Source organism: Cetorhinus maximus, chromosome 35 (assembly GCF_964194155.1).
Source record: "Cetorhinus maximus chromosome 35, sCetMax3.hap1.1, whole genome shotgun sequence".
NCBI lineage: Eukaryota > Metazoa > Chordata > Chondrichthyes > Lamniformes > Cetorhinidae > Cetorhinus > Cetorhinus maximus.
In genome coordinates this window covers 4,213,384-4,221,725 of record NC_135913.1, presented here as the reverse complement: position 1 = coordinate 4,221,725, position 8,342 = coordinate 4,213,384, and positions in this window count along the sequence as shown.

Here is an 8,342-nt window from a genome sequence, read left to right as displayed (position 1 = left end):
ATTGTGAGCAATGATCTTGGCAAAGGGTCAGCGCTTAAATGCATGTATTTGTACTCATCTGATAAGCTGGAGCAGTGGAGATATTTCTTTAAGGACAAGGTTCTTGTGAGAATTGAATTATTTCAGGGCATGCATTAACCACAGAAGTAAACAACTCACTAATACAGGTTTTGTTGCCTTGCCAACATTGTGGATATCACCTTTTGAAACAATTTACAGTGTTGCAAAATGGTTAATATCTCATCTGCCGTCCATTACACGTCCAGGGCAACATACACTTTCACTAACTTCAAGGAAACTAAATATGGGACAGTGGGCATAGCAAGCGGCCAGTGAGACTCCATCTGTTTTCTACTGCTTGCCAAGATGTTTTTCTCCCCAAATTTCAATTGCTGTTGTTGATTTCAAGGAATATTCTGAAAGAAGCGTTTTATTGAGATAAGTGTACTGTAAATGTAAGAAGTGATTTTTAATCTTGCATAATGGAGATATCCAGGTAAAAATGCCTCATCAATCAAATGACAGTTTTAAAGTTCAACAGGTACTGATGCAAAATCTAATTGTTATAATAAATTATGAGGAATAGCAACGTTTATGAGTACAAAGGATTTGTCTCACCAATGGAAATGTCCATAATCTGATATTTGGAGAGAAGACATGGGGCAGAATTTTACATTTTGTCCGTCGGCAGGTTTGTAGACCGTGTTGAGCATAAATTTGTCAGATGGCCTTCCCACTGGTATCGCACCAGCCTCAACTTCTCCACAATTTTACGCCAGGACAGGCAAAGCTGAAGCTGACCCGCTCACTCTTGCCTCAGTTGAAATCCTTCAGTTGCCAATTATTGACCACTTAAAGCTGATTCCTGCTCAACCTCAATTTTCAGGCTGGCAGACTCAGGGTTGGTGGGGAGTAGCCAGAAAAGTAACCCTGCTCGGTTCTTGGCTGGAGAGGGGGTGGAGCCTCCATCAGGCGTGTCCTTTTAACATTGATTGCCACCCAACACCCCATCCTCAAAATAAAATGGACCGGCCCCTGCAGGTGTTCTCTCACTCCCTGGCCTTTCCACCAACAGTCCGTCCCTGTGGGCCTCACTGCTCCATCCAGCCCTGAGACCCCCAAAACTTATTTGGTGCTGGAATCCCGGAATTTAGATTCTTGGGACTGTTTGCTTTCCTAGTACTGTCCAGTGCATCTTATGGCGCCGAAGGGACTAGAGAACTTGGTAGAGAGTTAAATGTCGGCGGGGATGTGTTCTCCGCCAACTCCTCAGCTGGCGGGAAGGGAAACAAGTCATCCTGAAAGTCCTGGCCCTGATTTCTGTATGTGGATAGGATTAGGGAGTGTTGCTGATATGGCTTTCCATGGTCACTCTCATTTATGCATAAAGCTCAGTGAGTGAGACCTGTATAACCCCAATAAGCCCCTGCTATTTTAAGAAATGCATCAATGACAGCCAATCAGGCACTGAGGAACCCAACACTCATGGAAGACTTGGATGACCCAGAGGACATCGAAACGTCGACTCTTTTCTTCTCCACCGATGCTGCCAGACCTGCTGAGTTTTTCCAGATAATTCTGTTTTTGTTTTGGATTTCCAGCATCCTCAATAGTTTTTTTGTTGTTATCTAAGTGATAGACAGAGCTAAGGAATTCCACAACCAATTGTGAAGTTGTCGGCAGCTTAAAAGTGGACGTATTTCGAGGTCTGGATGACTTGTGTCCCAGGCTGCTGGGGGAGGCAAGGGAAGAGATCGCAGGGGCTCTGAATCACATTTTTAATTCCTCTATGGCCACGGGGGAGGTGCCAGAGGACTGGGGAAAAGCGAATGTGATTCCGCTATTTAAGGAGGGTTGTAGAGATAAACCAGGAAACTACAGACCAGTGAGTCTCACGTCAGTGTTAGGGGAACTATTGGAGAAAATTCTGAAGGAGAGAATCTATCTCCACTTGGAGAGGCAAGGTTTGATCATGGATAGTCAGCATGGCTTTGTCAGAGGGAGGTCATGCCTAACACATTTGATTGAATGTTTTGAGGAGTTGACCAGGTGTGTAGATAAGGGTCGTGCAGTTGGTGCAGTTTAAATCGATTTCAGCAAAGACTTTGACAAGGTGGCATGGGTGACTTATAAATAAGGCAAATACACATAGGATACAGGGTCATTTGATAAGGTGGATTCAAAATTCGCTTAGTTTTAGGAGACATTTGATGATGACAGGAGGATGCTTTAGTGACTGGAAGCCACTGTCAAGTGGCGTACCACATGGATCTGTGCTGGGCCCCCTATTATTCGTCATTTATATAAACGACACAGATGACTATGTGGGGGGAAATATTAATAAGTTCGACGATGACATAAAGATTGGCCGGATGGTTAACAGTGAGGTCGATTTTCTTGGGCTACAGGAAGATATAGAGGGGTTGGTCGAATAGACAGATAAGTGGCAGATGAATTTAACCCTGAAAAGTGTGAGGCGATACACTATGGAAAGAGTAATTTGACAAGGATGTATTCAATGAGCGGCATGACCCTAGCAAGTTCTAAGGAACAAATGGACCTTGGCATCTGTGTCGATATATCTCTGAAGGCGGAGGGGCATGTTTGTGGGGTGGTGTAAAAGGCATATGGGACACTTGCCTTTATCAATCGAGGCATTGATTACAAAAGCAGGGAGGTGATGTTGGAGTTGTATAGAACCTTGATGAGGCCAGACCTGGAGTACTGTGTGCAGTTCTGTTCGCCACATTATAGGAAGGATGTGATTGCATTGGAGGGCGTGCAGAGGAGATTCAGCAGAATGTTGCCTGGGATGAAATATTTAATTTATGAAGAGAGGTTGGATAGACTTGGGTTGTTTTTGTTGGAGCAGAGAAGACTGTGGGGCGACCTGATCGAGGTGTAGAAGATTATGAGGGGCATGGACAGGGTGGATAGGGAGCAGCTGTTCCCCTTAGTTGGAAGGTCAGTCACGAGGGTACACACGTTCAAGGTGAAGGGCAGGGGTTATAGGGGGTATGTGAGGAAAAATCTGTTTTACCCAGAAGGCGGTGACGGTCTGGAATGCGCTGCCTTGGAGGTTGGTGGAGGCGGGTTGCCTCACAACCTTTAAAAAGTACCTGGATGAGCACTTGGCACGTCATAACATTGAAGGCAATGGGCGAAGTGCTGGTAAATGGGACTAGGTAGGTAGATCAAGTTGATCTCATGTCGGTGCAGACTCGATGGGCCGAAGGGCATCTTCTGCACTGTGTGATTCTGTAATAAAAATGACTTCACAGAGCCTATCCATCATCTGCAGGGAATCGGTCTGGAGTTTAATGGAACTCTCTCCATTCGTCTGAATGAGTGCAGTTCCAACACCACATAAGAATCACAACACCATCCCAGCCAAACCCCTGCTTGATTGGCGTCCACACATAACACATTAAAAACAATGGTAATATGATGTACCATACAGAAGATGCAACATCTTTGCCAACTTGCTTGGTCCATTTGACATGAATAGTAACATCCCCTCATACATTTCAAATTGCCTTTGTTCACAAGCTCCAATTATTTATTTTTATTTTACTTAATGCTCTGCCCAACAGTTTAAACACTGATTGTGAACCGGTCAAACGACTCCAACCAACTTTTTCTGATCTTTGTTAATTGCAGTCTCCATTCCAATGACGCTACTTTCTGTTCTGAGCTGTTATTCCGTTCTCACTGCCCTAATATCATTATTTACTCTCGGGGCTCCTCCTCCTCTTTTTCCATTCTCACCATCATCTCAAAATAATGCACACCTGGAACATTAGTTTCCCAAAATGACTATGTTTTAGTGAGTAGATCATTTTATCCCCATGCCACTTGTTAAGCTCTCCTTTTGCAACCGTCTTTATGTTTTCTGCATCTGTGGAGAGAAATACAGAGCTAATGTTTCGAGTCCCTATGACTCCTCTTCAGAACGGACTTCTTCAGTCATGCGGACTCGAAACGTTAACTCTGTCTTTCTCTCCACCGATGCTGTCAGCACTTTTTTGTTTTTGTTTCAGGTTTCCAGCCTCCGCAGCATTTTGCCTTTATTTTTCTGCTCTTTTTAATCTGTACATCATTCGCTGATGCATTATTACTACTAAACTTTCTATCCTTTTCATCCGAGTCTGCCTGTCTTTACCCAAATCGATGCACTGCTCTGTTGCCTCGGCTTTCCTCTTTAGATTCCTAAATTTCCCTTAATTGAACCTTCCCCTCCTGTTTTGCATTAAAACCTCGCTGAAAGTTCTAATTTATGGAACTCGGCAGGACATTGATCCTAGACGTTTTATGGGAGAGTATCCAAACGCAATAGCTCCCTCTTCCCTCCCTGTATACTGTTGCCAGTGTCCCATTAATTAAAATCTCTCCTTTGAGGATCACGTTGTTATCTAATTTGTTTGATCCTATGCATGTTGACGTGTGGCTCGGGTATCAAGTCAAATTATCTTCGAGATATATGTTTTATTTTGGACTCTAACTGCTAAAACTCTTTCAAAGGAAATTTATTCCTAATTCTACTTAGCTTGGTGGAACTAACAGTGATCACGGCAACTGAAGCCTCCCGCGTCCAATCCGGGCTTATCTCTAGCTGCGAGCAGATATCCTTCAGTCTGTTGCTGGCGACTTTGGAACTGCCCACCACAGCATCAAAGGACAATACTGACGCAGTGACTCCAATATCTATTATCACTCCGTATTCCTTTTCACTCTTCTCACATGAATGTCTTTCTGAAGCATGGTGTTATGGCCATTTTGTTCATCCACACTGCCCTATTTATTTTCATCACACAGATAGTGCGGTCAGTGTGGTCAGAGCCAAGGACGGAGGCTCCTCCATCACTACATGCTCGCTCCCTATAACTGTCTGATTCTCAGTCAAACCACGCTGAACCTATTGAGTAACATCTAGTTCTAATTTAACTAAATGGTGTGAATGCCTCCTAAAAAATACACCAAGGAATTCTACGCTTCGCTGATGCCCCTCAGTGTCTGAAGGCCGGAATCCAGCAACGCCAATGTTACGCCATCGCCATACACTTGCTGAAAATCTGGTGGTTCGGGGTTGAAATGCATTGCAGTGGCACCCACATTTTGCATTCAAGGCACAATACCAGGCTTATTCCGGCAATCATTCTCAGTTGATTGACTGATAACTGCCATTACCAGGCAGCGTCTGTTAACTAGTCATATTAAGCAGCTTGCAGTTCCTTTTGTTTTAAAGTTCTAAATCAGATTTTACTCGTTAATATAAAAAGAACCTGAGAGATTCCATTTGAAGCAAATACTCGAATTGGCACTCTGTCAACAAAGAACACGGCCCTCAAAGCAAGCTCTTTTTCCCCAATACGTGCGGTTGCAAATGTTGCTTACTTATTTAGAAATGCTTTTTTTTTATAATCTGAAAGGTTTAGATTGCTGTTTCTCACAACATAGTCTATGTCGTTTATAGGCATCCGTCCACCTGTACATATGTTGCCTGTCGTTGAGTCAATACCTTATCTAATCTTACAGCTTCCATTAACTCCACGGGTTTAAATCTCTTTAGGAAGTCTCCCCTGCGGCACATTGTCAAGGGGGATGCAATGGCGTAATGGTATTATCGCTGGACTAGTAACCCAGAGGCTCAGGGTAATGCTCCACGGCGGATGGTGGAATTGAGTTCAATAAAAAATCTGGTGACCATCAAACCATTGTCGATTCTTGAAAAAATAAAAGCCCCATCTGGTTCACTAATGCCCTTTAGGGAAGGAAATCTGCTGTCTTTACCTGGTCTGATCTACATGTGACAACAATTACTCTTAAATGTCCTCTGAACAAAAGCAATTAGGGATAGCAATCCCGATGGTATTCGGGATGGCAATGTCCACCTCAATGCTTGCCTAGCCAGTGATGCCCACAACCAATGAATAAAGAAAACACCCAAACATCTAAGAATACACCTTCTACTGCACACCTTTAAGGAACTATCCTTGCTTTATTATCAATAAATTCAATCACATTTGTCAGACATATATTGACTTTATTATTTGCTGCATTGCGTAATGTAGTTTTGGGGAATTACCTATTGAGTCGTTAAAATGTAGTGCATCTGTTACTGATGCAAGTTACAATAAACCTCTTTTCTGGTATTTGAATCAGTGTGTAGAAAAGGATCACAAGATTTCTCACCAGAGGCTTATCACCACAACTGCAAGATTAGTTCAGCATCGATTTTCCAGTAGTACGTTTATCACCAAAACAGTTTACGAGCCAATATTTCAGCAGTAAGTCTACCTTAATGTACGAGCGTAGTGATTGCCAGAAGTACAGAAGCTGGGTATCCATCCATGCAGGAAGATTCCCTCATTAAACTGGAAAATAAACAGCTGTGAGAGCATCATCACCATTGTTGTAACTGTGGCGAGATCTCGTAGCAAAGGTCCATGGTCCCTTCTAGTATATGGGCATGAAAGCCACAGACGAGAACCAGAAGAATGTGGTTAAATATAGAGTATTGCATTGACAACATAGTAGACATAGGATCACAACTTATGTATTTGTAAGGGCCCACTAATACTGGACGAGTACGATCAGCAATCATGTTAATGCAGTGGTCTTACTATTACCAATTGGACACGTTCATCTCTAGTAAATTACAGCATGCATTTAGTAAGTGAGGGACACCTTTACTTGTGGTAAAAGTCAAGCACACGTCTAGCACCAGGGAAGCAGAATCACAAGTGTAGTTGTCAGATACCGCTAATATTGGAGCAGAATGGGGATTATCAATCTAACAGTAGTATTGCTACAATGCTGATGGAGCACTATCAACTCTGATGTAAGTTGGATGGGACATGAATGAGTTGAAGTTACCATTATATCAAGGGAGCACTCTAGTGGAAGCATATAGTAGCACTAGCACCAGAAGAGCAATATCACCTTCAGTGTAAATGTAGGGAGTCTCTATTATCAAAGAAACACTGTCATCCCTAGCGTAATTGTTGTGGTACTAACACCAGCGGACGATCATTACCTCGTTTAGATTATGTGCAGCCGCACAACTAATACCAGATAATTAATGCTGGAGAACCACTTCCACCTCTAGTGTATCTGCAGGATTTCGCTAGCACCAGAGAAGCACTGTGCTGTCTGGTGTATCTGTAAGGCACGGGCATTACCCGAGGAATATTGCCACATCTATAGCAAGTGCACTTGTTTTGCTCGTACCTAAGAAGCGTAGTAACATCTAATGTTAGTGCACGATATTGCTATTACCTGAGCAATGTGGTCATCTTCAGTGTCCGTTTACACACCAGTGGACTGTAAATAGTATATTCGTCCCTAGTGTAAACGTAGAAATGAAATTACGACAAGAAGAACACGATCAGATCAAATATAAGTATAATTACCATCGTAGTGGAGGGATATGGTAACTCCTACTTATGTGTCAGTGGCACTTGGTAGGAGACAGATATGGTAACTCGAGTCCAAGTTACCATATCGCTTAATCAAAAGTTATCAGTCAGCTCTTTTATTGTAGGACTGCGGTATTCACCCATGTTGCACCCACTTACTAACCTGGAAGAGTTGGGGCACTTGGAATGAGGGAATTCGTATGATTAAGCAATGGAAATCTGCCTTCATCGCTCCTGTCGGAAAATGTTCAGCATTAGCACAAGGGGATTAATCACGCTACTTGTAAACATTGTTGTGATCGTGTGCCTTTAAACTGTTCAATAACAATGTTAACATTTTATCGTATTCCGAGGAATCATACAAATGAGCTTACGCGATTCTATTTGTTCAGCATTTACAACCATCACTAATTATGATTAAACACGATTGACTGCCTGGAGGATTAAAACATCTATAAATACAAGTTACTTTCGACTGCCTCTGTCGAGCGCCAGCAGGAATCTTTCAAGCTCCGGTAGAACTCATCTATTATCAGAAGATGGGAGAGCCAGTTATTCTGACGATTAAATTAATATACTACCCGATTCTCGCGGCCATTGGTGTTCCTGGTGAGCATTCCTAACCCACTTGTTACCAGGCGAATAAGGTAAAGTAATATAACTTTTAATAACAAAGTTGACGATTATTCCTCTGGTCTCTCTCCCTTATAGCCAACTTGATGACGATTATAATACTTTCCGAAGGAAACTGCGGCCTTTCCAATTGTATCTCTGTCTACATGATGGCTAAGGCAACGGCAGATCTACTGGTCATGATCAACAATGTAATGTTGTATCATATTTTCAGTTATAATTTTCCATTTTCTTTCTTGACCCGCACTCCCATATGCAAGTTTATTCTATATATAGCTGCTGTCACCATTG